This window comes from Capricornis sumatraensis, chromosome 14, assembly GCF_032405125.1.
Source record: "Capricornis sumatraensis isolate serow.1 chromosome 14, serow.2, whole genome shotgun sequence".
NCBI lineage: Eukaryota > Metazoa > Chordata > Mammalia > Artiodactyla > Bovidae > Capricornis > Capricornis sumatraensis.
Window position 1 is genome coordinate 10,552,238 of NC_091082.1, and position 21,506 is coordinate 10,573,743.

General features: G+C 45.4%; 1 pseudogene; it reads right to left on the bottom strand.

The window, feature by feature from the left end:
• Window positions 1-4,156: 4,156 nt before the first annotated feature.
• On the bottom strand, window positions 4,157-21,084 carry LOC138090685 (small ribosomal subunit protein bS21m pseudogene; annotated as a pseudogene).
• Window positions 21,085-21,506: the final 422 nt, after the last annotated feature.

The following is a 21,506-nucleotide window of genomic DNA, read 5'->3' on the forward strand; positions in this document are numbered from 1 at the left end:
TTGTCAGATATATGTATAGTAAATACTTTTTTCAATAGCGTTTACTTCCTTTTTTGGCCTGTGACTTCCTTGTTTGTGTTCTAAAAGTGTCCTTGGAAAAGCAGAGGTTTCTAATTTCAGTGGAGTCAAATTTACTCTTTTTTTTTTTATGTTCTTAGAAATCTTTAATAACTCTAAGGTCACAAAGATTTTCTTTTATGTTTTATTTTAGAATTTTTATTAGTGTCCCTTTTACGTTTAGATCTAGGATCTATTCTAGTTTATTTTTGTATGTGTTATCAGGTTGTGGTCAAGGTATATTTTTTTCCATGAGACTATACAGTTGTTCCAGAGAAGGCAATGGCACTCCACTCCAGTACTTTTGCCTGGAAAATCCCATGGACGGAGGAGCCTGGTAGGCTGCAGTCCATGGGGTCGCTAAGAGTCAGACACAACTGAGTGACTTCACTTTCACTCTTCACTTTCATGCATTGGAATGGGAAATGGCAACCCACTCCAGTGTTGTTGCCTAGAGAATCCCAGGGACGGGGGAGCCTGGTGGGCTGCCCTCTATGGGGTCGCACAGAGTCGGACACGACTGAAGCGACTTAGCAGCAGCATACAGTTGTTCTGGGCTTCCCTGGTGACTCAGACAGTAAACCATTTGCCTGTGATGCAGGAGACCAGAGTTTGATTCCTGGGTCGGGAAGTTCCCCCAGAGCAGGAAATGGAACCTGGAGAATTTCATGGACAGAGGAGCCTGGTGGGCTACAGTCCATACGTGGGGTTGTAAAGAGCTGGATATGACTGAGCTACTAACACAACAGAGAGCTGGTCTAGCTTCATTTGTTGAAAAGATACCCTTTCCTCTTTAAATTACTGTGGCCCTTTTGTCAAAATCAACTGAGGAAGTATGTGTCGATCTATTTATGGACTATCTATGTGTCCGTCTTTACACCAACACCACACTGACTCCGTCACTACGGCTGTAGAGTATGTTTTGAAGTCAAGTAATATATTGTATTTTGCTCTTCTTTTTCAAGATAGTTTTGAATATTCCAGGTCCTTTGAATTTCCACGTAAATTTTAAAGTCAGGTTCTCATCTTATTGTTGATGTTAAAAATTTTTATTTCCTTAGTTTGGGCCATGAGGGGGTCTCTGTTGCTTGCACTCCGGCTTTCTCTGGTTGGGGCAAGCAGAGGCTACTCTTCACTGCAGTGTGTGGGCATCTCACTGCGGTGGCTACTCTTGCGGATTCTAGGGCACCCCGTCCTCAGTAGTTGTGGTTCATGGTTTTAGTTGCGCCACAACATGTGGAATCTTCCCAGAGTAGGGATTGAACTTGTGTCCCCAACATTGGCAGGTGATTCTTAACCCCCGGACCACCAGGGAAGTCCCTCCATGTAAATTTCAGAATAAGCGTGTCAATTTCTGCAAAAATCACTGGATGGTTATCTTAGTCCCTTGGCCTGCTGTAACAGAATACCATAGGCTTAAACAACAGAAATTTATTTCTCAGTCCAAGATCAGCAGACTAGCAGATTCAGTGTCTGGTGAGAGCCTGCTTCCTGGTTTACAGATGCCATCTTCTCATTGCATCCTCACATAGCAGAAGGGGCAAGGGTTCACTCTGGGAATTTCTTATAGGGGCACTAAACCCTTTTGTGATGGCTCTGCCCTCATGACCTAATCACCTCCCAAAGGTGTCACCTCCTAATGCAATCACACTGGGTTTAGGGTTTCAACACATGAATTTGGAGGGGGGGGGCGACACGTTCAGCCCATAGCAGTGATTTTGATTGGGATTGCATAGAATCTATAGGTTGATCTGGGGAGCATTAATGTTCTTACAATATTGAGTCTCCCCATCCATGACAATTGTGTATCTCTTCATTTCGATCTTTGACTTCTCTCAGCAATGTTTTGCAGTTTTCCATGTAAATGTCTTAGACAACTTTCATTAAACTGATCTCTAGGTATTACGTGTTTGTTGATGCTACTGTAAGTGGTATCTTTTCATTTTATATTCCAATAGTTTGTTACAAGTATATAGAAATATGACTTATTTTGTATTCTGATCTTGTATTCTGCAGCTCGGATCAATTGACTTATTAGTTCTAACAATTTTTGGTAAATCCATTAGTTTTCTACACACATATCATTTTAATTGTGAATAAAGTCAGTTTTATTTTTTCTTTTACACTTTTTATGCCTTGTACACCTGGACTATCCCACTTGGTCCTGTGTGTTATCCTTTTTTATATTGCTGGGTTCTATTTGCAAAAACTTTGTTAAGGCTTTGTGTCTGTGTTCAAGGGATATTACTCTGCAGTTTTCTTTCCTTGTAATATCTTTTATTGTGGCATCAGGGTAATTCTGGACTCATAAAATGAGTTGGGAAATGTTTCTTTTCCCTCTGTTTTCTGAAACAATTAATGCATTATTAGTATTATTTCGCCCTTAAATAACTGATAGAATTTTGTCAGTTTCTTAAAAAATTATGAACTGAAGTCTTTAATAGAGGGCTACTCGGATTTTCTATATCTTCTTGGGCCAGTTTTCCTAATGTTGTATTTCAAGTAATTTGTTCATTTTATGTAACTTGCCAAATTTATTCTAAAAAGTTAATAATTGTTATTAATAATAACAATTGTTAATAACACTCCCTTTTATCCTTTTACTATCTATAGAATTTGAAGTGATGAGCCCTCCCTTTCATCCTGATGTTGATATTTTTGTGTGTCTTCCCTTTTTTTCAAGTGTTGTGTCTTTCCTCTTTCTTTTTTTAATCTAGCTAGGAGTTTATCAATTATATTGATCTTTTCAAAGAATCAGGCTTTGCTTTCATTGATTTTCTTTATTGTTGGTCTGTTTCTTATTTCACTAATTTCAACTCTTATCTTTATTATTTTCTTCCCAACATTGCTATTTGAAGGTCATAGAATAGCATAAGTTCCCACTCCCATCTTCAGTCATAAGATGTCTGAATGGAAAGGGATTTTAGTCATAAACTTGTCCAGCCCCTTCAATTTTACTGGTGAACAGAAATCTGAGGGGGCAGTAATTTTCCTCAGGCCACTTAGTTTTCTTCCAAGGCCAACTCATTTATTCCTTTGCTTATTCATTCCTTCATTAATACATTCTTTTTAAACATTTTAAGCCTTATTGCATTTATTGCAATACGGCTTTAGTTTTTGGCTGCAAGACATGTGGGACCCTAGTTCTTCAACCAGGGATTGAACCCATGCCTCCTGCACTGGACGGTTAAGTCTCAACCACTGGACCACCAGGGAAATCCCCATGAATATATTCTTATTCAGGACTTCCCTGGTGGCCTAGTGGTTAGGAATCTGCCTCCCAAAGCAAAGGACACAGGTTTGATCCCTGGTCCTGGAAGATTCCACATGCTAAGGGGCAACTAAGCCCACACACCACAACTACTGAGCCGGTGTGCCTAGAACCCATGCTCTGCAACAACAGACGCCACTGTAATGAGAAGCCTCTGTACTGCAACTAGAGAGTAGCCCTTGCTTTGCACAACTAGAGAAAGCCCACAGGCAGCAACAAAGACCCAGTGCAGCCACAAATGAAGAAATAAAATTTAAAAATAAACATATCACTCCTTGTAAGTAAAAATCAAATATCTTATTCATGTGAAATATATTGGTTGATCTTGTACTATGAGTCAGAGATTGTTCTGTTCTAAGAACAAAGTTGAATAAGTTCGTCTCTAGGTTCAAAAATCTCCCAGGCTAATGATGGAGATAACAAGTAATCAGACAATTACAATACAGTGCCAAATGCTTAACAGAGGTGTTCTCAGGGTGACACGGATGGCTTATATGAAGACAAGGGTGGAGGTTGGGGTTGGTCAGTAAAGACTTCAGACAAGACACGAAGGCAGGAGGAGAAGGGGATAATTGAGGACGAGATGGTTGGATGGCATCACCAACTCAATGGACATGAGTTTGATCAAGCTCTTGGAGATGGTGAAGGACAGGGAAGCCTGGTGTGCTGCAGTCCATGGGGTCACAAATAGGTGGGCATGACTGAGCAAATGAACAAATATATGTAATTGAGTTTATTTTAAGAAAGGTATAAAAGGGAGTTAGAGAAAGAGAAGAGGTGGAGTCAAATGAATAAGGGTTTTCATCCTGGGCCTCCTATCCAGAGGCCTCAGGAGCTCTGCCGTGGATCTGTCCGATTCTTTCAGGTCAATAAGTTGTTCTCGTGAGCCACTGCCATGTTGTAGATTCACTGTCAAGTTTCATAGCTTTCTCTCTATCTCTTATAGCAAGGCTTCTCCTAATACCGCCATTGATTTATATCCTCAAAGAGCCCATCCATGGTACGGATCCTGTTTAGGGTCCGATATGCACCCTCCACATTCCCTTCCTGTGGCATCATAGTCCTGGTAATGAACTTTAGATGTTTTGCTATGACCCTTGGAGTTAAGTCTCTAGTCCACAGGACCCCTTAGCGCCCAGCCAACTGGAAGCCCAGGCAAGACTAAATGGATACACCAGGCAAAATAACTCTTCTTTGCTTCAGAAGAAGTTTTGTGAATCTACTAAATATTTGTTTTAAATAAGGCAAATAGAAAGCAATGCAAATCTCAATAAGCAGTCATCAATTAATTAGCTAATTTTGTGACTAGTCATGACAGGAAGCTTGGGAGAATAAAAATTATGTATTCAATCATGATTGAATCAGATGACTCGATTATGCTTTCCAGGGAATAAATATTCTCTCAGATTCTCGTTTATATTCTGACTTCCTTTTTTGCAGGTGGCTGATCCCCTCCAGAGACGGTAAATATATGTAGAAGCTGTGGCATTATCTTACTAGTATTGACATCTTATATATTATCTCCTTACATACTGCTGCATAAAAAATCACCCCCAAACTCTGCATCTCAAAATAATAAACAGTGTTACCTCACACAGTTTCTGAATTTTAGGGATCCAGGTGTGCTTCAGATCCTGAAAGATGATGCTGTGAAAGTGCTGCACTCAATATGCCAGCAAATTTGGAAAACTCAGCACTGGCCACAGGACTGGAAAAGGTCAGTTTTCATCCCAATTCCAAAGAAAGGAAATGCCAAAGAATGCTCAAACTACCGCACAATTGCACTCATCTCACATGCTAGTAAAGTAATGCTCAAAATTCTCCAAGCCAGGCTTCAGCAATACATGAACCATGAACTTCCAGATGTTCAAGCTGGTTTTAGAAAAGGCAGAGGAACCAGAGATCAAATTGCCAACATCTGCTGGATCATGGAAAAAGCAAGAGAGTTCCAGAAAAACATCTATTTCTGCTTTATTGACTATGCCAAAGCCTTTGACTGTGTGGATCACAATAAACTGTGGAAAATTCTTAAAGAGATGGGAATACCAGACCACCTGACCTGCCTCTTGCGAAATCTGTATGCAGGTCAGGAAGCAATAGTTAGAACTGGACATGGAACAACAGACTGGTTCCAAATAGGAAAAGGAGTACGTCAAGGCTGTATATTGTCACCCTGCTTATTTAACTTATATTCAGATTACATCATGAGAAACGCTGGGCTGGAAGAAGCACAAGCTGGAATCAAGATTGCTGGGAGAAATATCAATCACCTCAGATATGCAGATGACACCACCCTTATGGCAGAAAGTGAAGAGGAACTAAAAAGCCTCTTGATGAAAGTGAAAGAGGAGAGTGAAAAAGTTGGCTTAAAGCTCAACATTCAGAAAACGAAGGTCATGGCATCTGGTCCCATCGCTTCATGGGAAATAAATGGGGAAACAGTAGAAACAGTGTCAGACTTTATTTTTGGGGGCTCCAAAATCACTGCAGATGGTGACTGCAGCCATGAAATTAAAAGACGCTTACTCCTTGGAAGAAAAGTTATGACCAATCTAGATAGTATATTCAAAAGCAGAGACATTACTTTGCCAACTAAGGTCCGTCTAGTCAAGGCTATGGTTTTTCCTGTGGTCATGTATGGATGTGAGAGTTGGACTGTGAAGAAGGCTGAGCGCCGAAGAATTGATGCTTTTGAACTGTGGTGTTGGAGAAGACTCTTGAGAGTCCCTTGGACTGCAAGGAGATCCAACCAGTCCATTCTGAAGGAGATCAACCTTGGGATTTCTTTGGAAGGAATGATGCTAAAGCTGAAGCTCCAGTACTTTGGCCACCTTACGCAAAGAGTTGACTCATTGGAAAAGACTCTGATGCTGGGAGGGATTGGGGGCAGGAGGAGAAGGGGATGACCAAGGATGAGATGGCTGGGTGGCATCACGGACTCGATGGACGTGAGTCTGAGTGAACTCCGGGAGTTGGTGATGGACAGGGAGGCCTGGCGTGCTGCGATTCATGGGGTTGCAAAGAGTCGGACATGACTGAACTGAACTGAACTGAGGTGTGCTTAGCTGAGTGATTCTGACTCAGATTCTCTTAGATCTCTTCAGAAGTTATCAGCCGGAGCTGTAGTCTCTGAAGACTTGACTGGGCTGAAGGGTTGGCTTCTAAATCCCTTCACAGGCCCGCTGCAAGAGGTGTGGTTCCTCACCACATGGGCCTTTCCAAAATGCTGCTTGACATGACAAGTGACTTCTCTCAGAGTGAATGACCCAAATGCCAATCTGTTATGACATGATCTCCAAATTATATGTTGTCACTTCTTCCTTAATCTGTCCATCAGAAATGAGTCACTAAGTCCAGCTCAGCTCACACTCATTGGAAAGGGATTACAATAGGACAAGGGCATGCAGGCCTGGAGATGAGGATCACTAGGAATCCATCTTGGAGACCCTCACAGACTGACTACAACTTTAAGGGTTTGGAAGCTTAGTGACATTGAGGATGAAATGGCCAATTCGCTTTTGTCTTATTTTCCACATAGAGCCTAATTCTTAGAGATGAAATTATTTTGTAAATCTCCTCTTTATAGATATTATACTATTCCATCCTAAAATAAAACATAATAGGAGTTTAGGGCCAAGATGGTGGCATAGAAAGACCTTGAGCTCACCTCCTCCCACGGGGCACACCAAAATTACCACTATTTTCAGAGGAACTATTGTTGAGAAGAACTGGAAGACTAGCAGAAAACAGTTTCTGCAACTAAAGAGAAAAAGAGAAACTACAGCATGATGGGTAGGAGGGCAGAGACGTGGTATCATCAAGACCCTCACCCCAGGGTCACATACAGGAGGATGGTCACAATGGCAGAGATTCTCCCTGAGGAGTGAGTGATCTGAGCCCCACATCAGGCTCCCCAGTCTTGGGGTTTTCTGCACCAGGAGGATGAGCCCCCAGACTGTTTGGCATTGGAAGCGAATGGGACTCATTTGGGGGGAGAGCCAGGGAACTGTGGAAAATGAAAACTTCACTCTTAAAAGCCACACACAAAATCTCACCTGCTCTGGGACCCAGGGCAGAAGCAGTGATTGAAGGGAACTGATCAGAAGCACCTGCTGATCTTGCAAAGCCTCCTGGAGAGGCAGGAGGAAACTGGAGCTCAACCTGAGGACAAAGACACCGGCGATAGCCATTCGGGGGAGTTCATTCCACCATGAGGACACTGGCTCTTATAAGCACTGCTTTGTAATCCTCCCTCTAGCCTACTAGGGCAGGGACTCAGCCCTGCCCACCACCCTATGGGCTCCAGTACTGGGATCTTTTAGGCCATCCAAATACCTGGGCAGACTCACAGCCCCACCTACCAACAGACCTAATCCCTTAAGACCCCCTGAGCCTGTAGCAGCACTGAGAGGGCCCTAGAGGGGCCAGGGCCCAGCCCCAAATACCAGTTCACTGGCACTAGTCCTGGGATCCCTAAGGTCCTACAGCAGAGACCCCAAGACCCAGCCTCACTCTTCAGTGGAAAGCCACCAGCCCTGGGATCTCATGGACCCTGGCTCTACCCACCAGCAGCAGAAACTCAGCCCTAGGACTGTGACAGCTCTGCAGCTTCCCAAACCAGGATGCAGCCCACCCACAAGCAGGCCAGCACCAACTCCAGGACCCCCTAAACTCCAGCCCCACTCACCAGCAGGCCAGACACCTTGGACCCTCAGCCAGCTGCCCTAGGGTCCAGCCCCACTCACTGTCACCAGCAGGCCAACACCCCAGACCCTACAGTCAGCCAGGTCAGCAACTGGCCCTGCCTACCAGCAGATTGACACTAGATCCAGGACCCTCAGCACTCAACCTTCCACCACAGAGCCCAGCTCTATGCATCAGTGGTCCAGCACCAGCCCCAGGGTCCTTCAAGGCTCTGCAGCTAACAGCCCCATGACCTGGACCTACCAAACAGTGGCCTGCAGGCTCTGCACAAAAAGGGCCTGGCAACCAACAAGACCAGGGTCTAGCCATGCTTATCAAACGGCCCATAGTAGTCAGCCAGACACCACAGGAAGACCTGTGCAGCACAAACACGGGGTACCCGTAGGACATACAGCTCTGGTGACCATAAGGGAAAGCGCCGCTGGGGCATATAGGATCTTCAAAAGGCCATTTCTCCAAGGCTGAGAAATGTAACCAACCTACCAGACACATAGAAATAAAAATAGCAAATTAGAGGTGACAGAGGAATATTTTCCAAATGAAAGAACAAGATAAAACCCCGGAAGAAGAGCTAAGCGTAGTGGAAATAGCAATCTACTCAATAGAGAGTTTGAGGCAATGATCACAAAGATGTTCAAAGAACTTGGGAGAGAATGGATGAAGATGAACAGAATGAGAAGTTAGACGTTTTTAACAGAAAATAGAAAAAGAACCAAACAGAGATGAAGAATCCAGCAACTGAAATTAAAAATACAAGATTTCCCTGGTGGTCCCATGGTTAAGAGTCTGCCTTCTAATGCGAGGGACACAGGTTCCATCCCTGGTCTGGGAACTAAAATCCCACATGCCAGAGGGCATCTAAGCCTGCACCTCAACTACTGAGCTCATCCTGCGTGCCACAGCTAAGACCCGATGCAACCAAGCAAATAAACAAACAGATATTTTTTTTAAAATACACTAGAAGGAATCAACAGTAGATTAAATGATACAGAGGAACAGATCAGCAAGCTGGAAGACAGAGTAGTGATCATTGAAGCTGAAGACAAAAAAGAAAATAAAAAGAAATGAGGAGAGTTTAAGACAGCTCTGGAACAACATCATGCAAACTAATATTCACATTGCAAGGATCCCAGAAAGAGAAGAGAGAGAGGAAGACTCGGAGAGCATATTTGAAGACATAATAGCTGAAAACTTCCCTAATTCGGGAAGAGAAACAGATATCCAGGTCCAGGAAGACACACAGTGTCTCAAATAGGATCAGAGGACCACACCAAGACACACCATAATTAAAATGGAAAAAAAAAATAAATAAAAGAGAATATTAAATGTGGCAAGAGCAAAGCAACAAGTTACATACAAGGGTGACTCTCAGGTGACTTTTTAGCAGAAATTCTGCAGGCCAGAAGGGAGTGGTCAAGAAACATGAAAATTACAAATGGGACATCTCGTTGGTAAAGGCTAATATATAGTAAGCGGAGTAAAACAGCCATGTGTAAAGCTAATAGGAAGGTTAAAAGACAAAAGCAGTCAAGTCAGCAATAAGTAGTTAAGGGATGCAGAAAATAAAAAGATGTAAAAAATGATGTCAAAAACATTAAATGTGATGAGTATGGGAAGAGTAAAAATGCAGATTTGTTGAAATGCATTTGAATTTAAGAGATTAGCAACTTAACGTAATCAAACACATATATGTAGATTGCTATGTACAGTGTGGGGAGTCTGTTGCATAACTCTACCCTATCTTTGTATAGTGACATATCATAACTAGACTTATTGTGGTGATCATTTTGAGATGGATGGAAATGCTAAATCACTATGTTATGTCACAGCAACTAACATAGTACTGAAGGTCAATTAAACTTAAAAAAAAAAAAAATGCAGGGGCAGAGGATAAACTGAGAGATTGACCAATGTACATTACTGGGCTTCCCAGGCGGCACTAGTGGTAAAGAACCCACCTGCCAGTGCACGAGATTTGGGAGATATAGGTTTGATCCCTGGGTCGGGAAAATCCCCTGGAGGAGGGCATGGCAACCCACTCCAGCATCCTTGCCTGGAGAATCTCATGGACAGAGGAGCCAGATGGGCTATAGTCCACAGGGTTGCAAGGAGTTGGACACGAATGAAGTGTCCATGCATGCACATACGCACACTGCTGCTGCTGCTAAGTTGCTTCAGTCGTGTCTGACTCTGTGCAACCCATACATGGCAGCCCACCCATACATGGCAGCCCACCAGGCTCTGCCGTCCCTGGGATTCTCCAGGCAAGAATGCTGGAGTGGGTTGCCATTTCCTTCTCCAATGCGTGAAAGTGAAAAGTCAAAGTAAAGTCGCTCAGTCATGTGCGACTCTTAGTGACCCCATGGACTGCAGCCCACCAGGCTCCTCCACCCAGGGGATTTTCCAGGCAAGAGTACTGGAGTGGGGTGCCGTTGCCTTCTCTGCATATGCACACTACTATATATAAAATAGAAAACTAATAAGAACCTGCTGTACAGGAACTTCCTTGATGGCTCACTAGTAAAGAATCTGCCTGCAGTGCAGGAGACCCAGAATCTGCATGTTCCATCCCTGGGTCAGAACGATCCCCTGGAGGAGAAAATGGCAACCCACTCCAGTATTCTTGCCTAAAACATCCCATGGACGGAGGTATCATAGCACAGGGAACTTGAGCAAATATTCTTTAACAGCCTATATGAAAAAATGATCTAAAAATAGAGTTGATGTATGTATATGAGTACTTTGCTGTACATCTGAAACTACAACAACATTGTAAACCAACTATACTCCAATAAAAAAAAATTTTTAAAGTAAGCAAATTCATACAAAAAGAGGTCAGATTTGTGGTTACCAAGGCTTCCCTTGTAGCTTGTCGGTAAAGAGTCTGCCTGCAATGCAGGAGACCTAGCTAGGTTCAATCCCTGGGTCAGGAAGATCCCCTGGAGAAGGAAATGGCAACCCATTCCAGAGTTCTTGCCTGGAGAATCCCGTGGACAGAGTTGGATACAACTAAGCTACTAAGCACACACACACACACACACACACAAAGGCAGGGGTGGCTGGAGGGAGAATTGAATGAAGGTAGTCAAAAGGTATGAAGTTTCACTTGTAAGATCAATAGATATGACGGATGTAATGTACAGCATGATAAATGCAACCGGCATTGCTGTGTGTTGCATACGAAATTATTAAGAGTAAACCCTAAAAGTTCTCATCACAAGAAAAAATATGTATTTTTTTCTGTTTCTTTAATTTTGTACCTAAACGAGATGTTGGATGTTCACTAAACTTTGTGGCAATCATTTCATGACGTATGTAAGCCAAATTATCATGCTGTACATCTTAAATTTATAAGGGCTGTAAGTCAACTGTATCTCAATAATACTGGAAGGGGAAAAAAATAGTAGGAGTTTTTACTGAGAACCCTGTCCAGCTTTGTGTTCGGAGAGCTACCTTAGATACTTATCTATAAAGAATGACCTATCAGGAGGCAACTTCAAGGAATGTTTTGGAAGGATGTAACTATTATCTTTTGTTGGTTTAGAATTATGCAGAATTATGACTCAATTTGTTTATTGTAAGGGCTGAAGATAGACGGGAATGGGCATGAGAGGTATTATGGACTGAATGTGTCTTCCCCCAATCCAAGATGAAGCCCTAACTGCTCAGTGTGATGGCATCTTGATAGGAGACCTTTGGAAGGTAATTAGGTCTAGAATCGATGAGATCATGAGGGTAGGGCCCCCATGATGGGAATTAGTGTTCTTACAAGAAGAGATATGAGGGTTCTCTCTCTTCACCAAGTCCAGATAGAAGAAGTATTCAACAGCTTTCAAGCCAGGGAGAGAGTTTTCATCAGGAATCCAATCATCTGGCACCTAGATCTTGAACTTCCAGCCTCCAAAACTGTGAGAAGTGAATTTCTGTTGTTTAGGCCACCCAGTCTACGGCATCTTGTTACAGATAAGGGGTTACTGTCATCTGATTGAGTAGAAGCAAAAATAAATTCACAGTGTTAGGATTCTACTGAATTTTCAGTGGTGGAAGAATCTGCAGGCTTTCACAGCAGCCTCTGTCTGCAGAGGGGCTGGACTGATGGCAGGGAGTTCCAACAGCTGAGGAAGTAACTGAAAATGTGACTCGGGAGCATGAAAGTAAACATTTTAAGGGCCAACTTGGACTTCTAAGCCAACAGAAGAAAATCTGGAGAGGATTCACACTGCTGGTTGGAGGGGTGGGATCAGTATAGTCATTAATGCAGATTCCTCTGATCAAAGATTGTTTTTAACAGAATAGGTTCTTCTGTTTGCATAAATCATTTTGTCATGGAAAAGATTTTAAAAATGGGAACAAGAGCTAAGACCTAGCTTACTTTTCCAGATTCAAGAGAAGAAGATGCAGCCAGGAGGCTTGTATAGTCATGAAATGCGGCAGCTCGTCCACCTTCATGCGCCTGGTGACAAGGAAGGGCTCTCTTTCTTCTCTACAGGAGCAACCCAGCAGGAATATGTCTAACTCTTCTCCGAAACTGCTCGGAAGAACATCATTCCAGGCTCACCGCAAAAGAAGGGAAAGTCTGGGGGGAGATGTACACGCTAAAGAGAACTGATTCAGCTGCTATAACAAAGGCCAGTGTCACTGTGGCTTACCCGACATATCAGTTTATTAGTGTTTCCTGTAATTGCTCAAAACTAGTATCAGTATCCTTTTTTCATGCCCCAAGTCATGGCCTGAAATACCTAATACAGTTCCTGCCACCATGTACACATTCTAGCCAGGAAAAGGGAGAAAGAACAGACAGAATACATCCTTTCTTGTTAAAAACATGACCAGGGAGTTTCATGTATTATTAATACTTTGTGTAGGTCTTACAGGGCAGAACCAGGAAGTTGTGTTATCACTTCTTACATTCTATAGGGTAGAACCTAGGCACATGGCCATGTTTAGCTGCAAGAGAGGCTAGGAAGTGCAATTGTTTGATTGGTAGTCAGTTTTTCAGCTAAAACTTGTATTACTCTAGAAGAGGAAAACAGATGTTATGGGACAACTAGCAATCTCTGTCACAAAAAACCTTCTGCAATCTTGCATGGAAGGAGGGCAAATCAGATTAGTCATAGATAAAGATCTTTTTATTAGATTATAAACTTTTGACAACAAGGAGCCTAGCTCCTCACTTTGCCATCATTGCCTAGCACAATTCATGCACATAGTAGGTTCTCAATATTTATCAAATACATGAATGAATGAGAGGCAGCTAGGATGTAAGTATTCAGAAGACCCTCCACTGTGCCTCTTCCCAAGGACTGTTGTTGCAAGGATCCAGAATACTTGATTTCTTGTCAAGTTTAAACATGAGGAAGTATGCTGGAATTCCTTCACAAAGCAACATTTCCTACCCAGCATTGCCATCTTTATAAACAATGTGGTTTTTTTATAACTCTGGTCTAACATCTAGTGATGTCAAGTGTTGCATGACACAGTGCGCATGGAGCAGTCTGACAGCATATGATAGGAGAAAATTAGGCTCTCCCAGCAGCTTTAATGTGCTATTACTATAAGCAAACTTGATGTGTTCCTGGGAAGGTTTTACCCCAAGTTCTTCTATATTACACAGATTAATTCTTATAGATGGGAGGGGCCAGTGTTGGAGCAAATGGGACATCTTCTGGGAGTTGCTGGGAGGAATCAGCTCAAGGAGGCAGAGCCTCCAGCCTCAGCTTGGGGGCTGGGTTAGCCTCCCAGCTCTCCCCTGGGGGCTATGTTTTCAGATCCAGCATTAAGTAAGCTGAGAGAATCAAAAACAGTAAAATATGGAAGATAATACAACAGTCAACAGAAAGATAAACTAAGAAGAAATAAAAAGTAGTTAAAAAAAAAGGCAGCAGGCAAGTGACAATATGAACTAAAAATAAAAAAATAAGCTAAAAAGAAATTAAAAGATGGAACAAAGGCACGATAAGGCAAAGGGTTAGAAATAACAGATGGAAAATAAAAATATAATATCAAAAGATCTAGAAGATGAGATGAAAGACATAGTATAAAATAGCTAGAAGAAAGAGAAGACGGGATTAAAAAATGACTGAGATAAGTAAACTCATTAAACTCCCAAAATAAGAAGACTAAAGGGGTTAAAACAATAAAACGTGTTAAACCAATACCAAAAGAAACAAAAAATTTAAAAGACTAGGCTCTGAGGGAAGAGAGTAATAGATCAATTTTGTTTCACGTTAAAATAAGGCTGCACTGCAAGGGCAGAACCCTTCCCCTCATGCAGACTCATTCTTCTCAGTCCAAGCAGTCTCAAGGTTGTGCAGACCTCCCAACAGAGAAATTAGCATCCGCAGCATTACACAGCATCTGGAGAAATTTGCTAGAGTTGATCTAACAAAGTGCCACAAACTGGGTGGCTTAAACAGCAGAGCTTAGAGGTCCACGTTCACAGCGTTGGCAGGGTGGGCTCCTTTTGAGGGTGCAAAGGAAGAATCCACCCCGGCCCGCTCTCCCTGGCTGGGGACGCCCATTTCTCCTGGTGTCTCTCCTCCATGTGCGTCCGCAGGCAAATGTTCCCTTCTGATAAAGACTACAGTTCTGCTGGATTCGAGCTCACCCTAATTACTCCATTTTAATTTAATTGCCTTTGTAAAGACCATATCTCCAAACATAGTCACATTCTGAAGTATTTGGGGTTAGGATATATGAATTTGGGAGAAGGGCCCATAATAGCATCCCTACAAGTTGTTCCTGGGAGGATACTCTCTAGACAGAGAGATACAAGCAGAGAGCAGATTCTTCAACCTTTTGCCTAGTTTGGGGCCTTTGATAGAGCTGATTTTTTTTTAAATTTCTGATTAATATTCTTCATTTCTCTTGGAGCCACAGGGCAGTAAAGCTGAGTCCCAGAAGGATAAGCCTCTGCAGTCTGACCCATTTTCTCTCATGACTTTAGGGCAGCTGGGGGCAAGAAACGTCCTGGCAGCCCCTGTCTGGTGGCCAACAGAGAGGCCCACCCACAAGGCTGGGCTGGTGCGCCTGGCTTCTCCTGCCAAGACATTTCTGCTCTGGCTACAAACACCTTGCGAGATCGACGATGCCTTCTAATTCTCTGCAAACCCACAGCATGATCGCTGGCCAGGTTTTGGCGTTTGTAAGTCATTCTCTTCTGCCTTTTCCAAGCAGGAAAGCCAGGGAGAGCTGGGCACTGGAACACCTCACTCTTAGGAATGAATGTTCTATTCTTGGTTTCTGTCTGAGGTGGAGCTCAGGACTGCGTGCAGCGAGAAAAGACTAGAACATCCTCCTCCTGGAGAGGAGGAAGCCCTGACCCACAGATCACCTAATTCAATTTCCTTGTTAATAGTTGAGGAAATAGAAGTTCAGGAAGGAAAGACTTGCTCCCAAGTGTTCTCTCCGTCTCCCACACGCAGGCACACACAGGCAAAGAGCAGGCCGGCGCCCAGGCCCCAGGGCAGCCTTCTGACAGGGACAGCCTCCTGGGCCTTCAGCTTGTGCGTCTGTGCAGGGCCTTGCGCTCAGAAGGGCCCTGGGCTTGACTGACCGCTCTGCTGTCACCATCTTGAATTCTTAATCATTTGAAACAAAGGCACCACGTGTCATTTTGCAGTGTGCCCTGCAAGTTGTGGCAGCGGGTCCTGCCCCTCACCCCCACTTCCCACTGCGTTCTGATGAAGAAGGAAGCGCAGGCCATCCAAGCTCTTCTTGGCCACGAGCTGGGGCAGAGACTTCGGGTACTGTTCTTAGCACAAGATAAGCCCTTCAGAGAAGGCGGAGGAAGGGAGGATGCCTTTGCTTCAGGCCCAAGGCTGTGGCTCTGGCCTCGGCTCCTCAGCGAGTCCTCAGCTGGGGCATGAGCCTCAGTCACTCCCATCAGATCTCCGGCCTGCCTAGATGGCCCGTCCCAGCCCTGTTCCTTTCCAAAGCCCCTCAGTCTCCCTGGCAGAAACCCAAGGAGGCGGGAGAGGGGAGGGATGAAAGGAAAGTGAAAGTCTCAGCCTCTCTGGATAGCCCTTCTCCTCCCCCTCCCCCTCCCCCTGCCCCCTGCCGTTGCCATGGAGACCAGAACAAAGCCTCTCTTTCCCCTCTTTTCTGGATTGTTAATTGTCTTTACTCCATGGTGCCTTTGTTAATTGTTGCCAGTCCCTCCCAGGATGAGGATCTAGGTCTCCTCAAGACAGGAAAGAGCAGGGGAAAAAAAGTTAGGGGGTGGGGGTGGGGCAGGGCAAGCCAGGTGGCGGGGGTGGGGACGCAGGGAGGAGGCGACCGCGGGCTTTTCTGAATCATCCCGGCTTCTAGGAAGCAAGCACCCTCCTCACCTCTGTCCCTCAATCAAGTGCCTTTGGAGGTGGGCCCCAGTGACCCCGCTCTATGGGAAGGGATAGGAAAGAACAGAAAGAGAAAAGAAAAAAAGCAGCCGCTGCGCATACGTGCCGCGTGTGCATGTTTGTGCGCTTGTGTGTCTGGCAGGTGCCCGCTCAGAGGGAGGTGGCTGTCTTGGCAGTGCACCCATTCCAGTCGACCAGTGAGACATGCAGCTTGGTTTTATCCCCAGTTTTTAGGATTACTAGTGATTAGACTTACAGAGAGAATGTGTGCTAGCTCGGGAGGTGAGAATGCCTACGCCAGCTCTCTTCCCCCTGCCTGAGTCCCCACAGTAGCTACACATGTGAAGAATGGAGCCAAGAAGTTTTAGAAGCACGCACGAGTGTATGTGTGCGTGTGTTTGTGTATAAAATGGACCCAAGTCATAGCATTAACACACTCAAGAGCACATGCACCGAGCGGGGTCACTGTCTTTGTGCGCGTAGGCACGTGGGTCAAGTGATAGTGATGGGCTGAGAGCGATATGGGTCTATCCTTTCATGGGTGACAGGAGGTTGACTTTCACATAGAAGCAAAGAGTTGTTTCTACTTCTGGGGTCTAAGCTAGGCTGTTAAATAATACTCAAGTGTTACTTTATATAGTTCGGAGTCTGAGGACCCCATGAGAAGTGGAGCAGGGTGGTTACAGAGGAAAAAGCATGGATTTGAGGGCCAGAAACCTGGATTCAAATGTCACCGCTTGCCCCTTCACTATGTGGTCTCGGAAACTTCCCTTCCCCTCTCTGAGTATCATTTTCCTCATCTCTAAAATGGAACTGTCCCCGTCTTCACAGAGCTGTTGAGAGATTAGAGGAGATTATGCATATAAGGTACCAGAGTTGAGCAAGATACCTCTCCTTTCTTAGAGAGGAGCTGGAGGAGATGGTTCTAGAAGGCTGATTCCTTCCAGACCTTATATTCTCAGATTCTGATAGGCAAATGAAACATTCTGTGAATCCACTTGTTATCTTCTTGATTAGCTTTCATAGCAATTAAGACTGAGGATGACTCTCTGGAAGAACTCAGATAGAACCAAGTAGAGGCCCACCAGTGTCAGCCGGAAGGGAGAGCCTGCTGTGGCCCTCCCATGCACCACGGGGGCACTCGTGACTTACTCCTGACTCCAGTGTCTCACTACAGGGATCGAGAAAAGCATTTCCTTGGTCAGCGGGAGGAAGAGCTGATGCCCAAACTAGCTCTGCTAGCCTGGGCCTACCCTGACCTGGCCCAAGACACAAGCTCCCTCCTCGAGGCTTCACAGAGAAAGTGGCACTCGGGAGGTCCTGGTGGTCTGCCAGAAGCAGGAAGGGCTTCAGGCAAAGCAGTGAGACAGGGCTTTCCGTGTGCTCTCAGCTCACTTCCTCTCCTGGAGCTTCTCTCCAGGCCCTGCTCCTATAACAGTGAGGAAAGTAGTTCACACCAATCTGTGAATCTAATCCTTTTACGACTTCTCCATAAATAAGGAATATTTATACTCCTTTTTTTCAGCAAACATTTTTTAAGCATCTCCTATAGGCTCTGGAAATTAAATGGAAAGTACAGTGGACAAGTTTCTTTTCTCACAGAGCCTACAGTCTAAGGATAGACAGAAAAGCACAAGAAAACAGAAACCTAATGAAATAAGCATCACCTGTGATATGAAGGAGGCAAATGGGGTCTGAAGGAATAAAGGTGGGAGACGGGGGTAGGAGATGATCGTAGGTCGGGGAGGAGGAAAGATGGGGGAAGGGACACTTGTGTCGACACCAGAGAATGAAAAGGTGCCACTCTGGGAAGGACAGAGTTTGGGGAGGCACTTTCCAGGTAAAGAGATATTTATAGGGTTTGAGGTCTGGTTTAAGACTGATCCTTTAACAAGGAGATCTGACTGGGATTGGGCAAATTTTGCAAGATAACAGTTCAGGATTGGAGCACACAGCAAGGGGAGAGTCTTTAAAAATAAACAATTGTTTGATAAGCTAGTGGTTTGCCAGGTTAAACAAACTATTGTCCTGAGAAGGAGGCTGTCTGAGCAGTCTATTGTTCAGATAAATTGATTTTTAGCAAGCTCCTGAAGCAAATAATGAAGTTATTTACTGGTTTGCAGTCTTATCTTCCTGGGCAAGAAATTTCTGGAACAAATATTAAAGCCATGTCATTGCAAGTAGCCTTATATAAGTTATGTGGCCCATAAGAATTCTCAGTTTCTCAGTTCTCAGAAGCAGTGAGTTTGTGGTAGTCTAGCTGAGAGACTACCACAGTGGCCTGGGCTAGGGTGGGGACAGTGGAGATAAAAAAGTAGATAGATTGGGATATACTTTTGGAGACAGATCAACAGTACCCACTAATCAGATTAGATCAGACTGAGTCAATCAAAGATGACTCCTAAGTGTTAGGCTCAAGCCACTGAGTAAGTGGTGGGTACCATTTACTGAGATAGGAAAGATGGTCCAGGGTATAAACAGTCTTAGGGGAGTGGTTAAAGGCTCAGTTTTGAAGATGTTAAGTTTAGGATGTCTGTGAGTTCTTGGGTAGAAATGACAAGCATGTGGTTGAATACATGAATCCAAAGTATATTAGGTAGTCCTAGAGATTTAACTGAAAAAATTGGGAGAATCATCAGTACCTCATTGGTATTTAAAGTCATGGAAACAATTAAAATTTCGTCTAGGGAGAGAAAGTAAAGAGAAAGGAAAACGGGATGTCTCTCACCTGGAGACAGCAGTGGAGGAAGAAACGTAAACAGAGGAGGCTGAGAAAGGGCGACCAGTGAGGTCAGAAGAGGGTGGCATCTTGAAGCGGGTGTTTTAAGGAGGGAATGGTCACATGGGGTTAAATGTGTAAGTCTGGTATTGCCAGGAAATGGTGCAGTAGGCATAGAAAGTCCTAGAATCTTCAAAGTCACATTACTTCCTCCCATCACTTTCTAGCTATGACCTTGAGCTTCCTTTTCCTTACCTAAGTGGGGATAGTGATACCACCCTCACGGAACTGGCATGAGGTACAGATAGTGTACGTGAAAAGTACCATGCCTAACATGCAGTAGGCAGATACGATAAAGGTCCCAATTCAAGTGTCGGTGATTGGGAAGAGTAGACACCAGTGAAGTGAGATACAGTGGGTGGGGGTACTGGAGAGAGGAAAGCCCACTTCCTAAGCTCGCCTTTCTTCCCATCTCATTTGCCAAAACCGAGGATCCCTACAAGGAGGAATCCATAATGAGCTTACCCACTGAAGCTGATCAGCAGCCAGAGAAGACGCCCCGATACATGGGAAGCCCTGGCATGTTTGCTGGGAGGAGGAAAAGCTTGGTGGCACCTGAGAGGTTTCCATAGTCTCTGAAATGGCTTCACCCACAGTTGGCTTCTTCCAAATGCCAGTCCCTGAAGAATGAATTTTGACTTTTCTCACCTCCTCAACTCCACCCATTTCTTTCTTTCCACTCTCCTCACCCATACCTTAGCTCAGGCCCACATTATTTTTACCCTGGTTACCGCCACTGGCCACTGGCCTCCCTGTCTTCAGTTGGACTGATCTCAGTAGAGGCCTGCTTAGAATTCCTCACTGACCTCCTATTCCTTTCAATCAACCAACTGATCGATGAATATTTATCACGGGGCTGCTCTTTGCCAAGACCTGGCTAAACACAAGGAGTCTAACAGTGAGCCTGAGAGACACATTCCTGCCCCTGCAGTGCTTACAAGGGAGTCAGACAAATGAACAGCCACCATACTATCTGTGACTGGGGGCCGAGGGTGGGGGTGGGGGGCTTTCTGAGCCAGATTGCCCACCAAGAGAGGCTCTGGGAGAGTAGATATCTGGGCTGAGACCTAAAAGATGAATAAGTTAGCCAAGGAAGGTGGTGAGGAATGATGATATCCAAAACCTCAGAAAGTCTTAGAGCCTGGCTGACCATCAGCTGAGACCCTGGCCACCTGCATTGTGAGTGTTATTTGCAGATCCAGGATCGCCACCCCTTTAATCTGCTCTGCTTTCCAAGATCCAGTTCAGATGGCACCTCCCCCAGGAAGCCTGATCTGTCCCAGGCCCTAGCACTCTTGGTGGTCCCCATGCTCCACGTGCCTGGCTGGTCTCAGCACCTTTCCACATCACTGTAATCATATGCTCACTCCTCTGTCTCCTCCAGAAAGGACAGGGCACTTTCTCATTCATCCTGGTGTCCCTTGCACTTAGTTGGGTCAGGCATAGGCATTTAATAAGTACACTGATTCAAATGAATCCATCCTCCCCTCCCCCACAGTATCAAACAGGTCAGGGAAAAAATAAAAGGGCTTGAGAGAGTGCAAAATGACAGGGCTGGGGAGTGGTCTGCCACATTAGGAAGCCGTCCAGCTGCAGGTGGGATCATGCTCCTAAGGGAGGTTCTGAAACAGGGTTTTTAAGTCCAGATTCTCTGTCTGGAGGGGTTAGGAGGCTGGGAGTTGGATCCACAACTTCTTGGGTCTTGCTCTAAGGAGCGAAGATCCTCTGGAATGACCTCATACCTGGGCAGTGAGAGTGAGAGGCATCCACCTCTTTCTTCTATTCTCTCCATCCCGTCACCCACCTCCACCCGCGTCCGCCGCCCGGGAGCCCTCGCTCTTCCCTTTGCAGCAGAGGTTTCCAGCTGTTGCTGCCTGGAGGGACCTGGCCGCAGGGAGGAGGAGGGAACTCTCTGTCCCTCCCTCCTCCTCCATCTCCCCACCCTTCCTCCCTCCTCCAACCCAGCCCGCTCTCGGTCTCCCTCCCTTTTTCTCCTCTGAGGCTGTGGAGTCGCCTCGCAGCAGCGAGCAACCGGCAGCTAGCGCCCCGCTCCCAGTCCCGGCTTGGAACTGAACTGTGTTAAGTGCGGGTCCTGGAAGCCCGGCCCAGCAGCGGTGAGCCCGGGTCTGAGCCTGGGGCGCCGCGATCAGCCTCAGAGGCCGTGACTGGGGACCGAGCCGAGGCGCGGATCGCGGAGCGGGAGAGCCGGGCGGGCCGGCGCCGGAGCCCGTGAGTCCGAGCGCAGGACCGCGGAAGGCCGGGAGCCGGCCGCGCGCCGGGGCCAGAGGGCAGAGTGCAGGGAGCGGCCTGGCCCGGCCGAGGGCGCCGCCCGGCCGGAACCGAGCTCTCCGCCCGC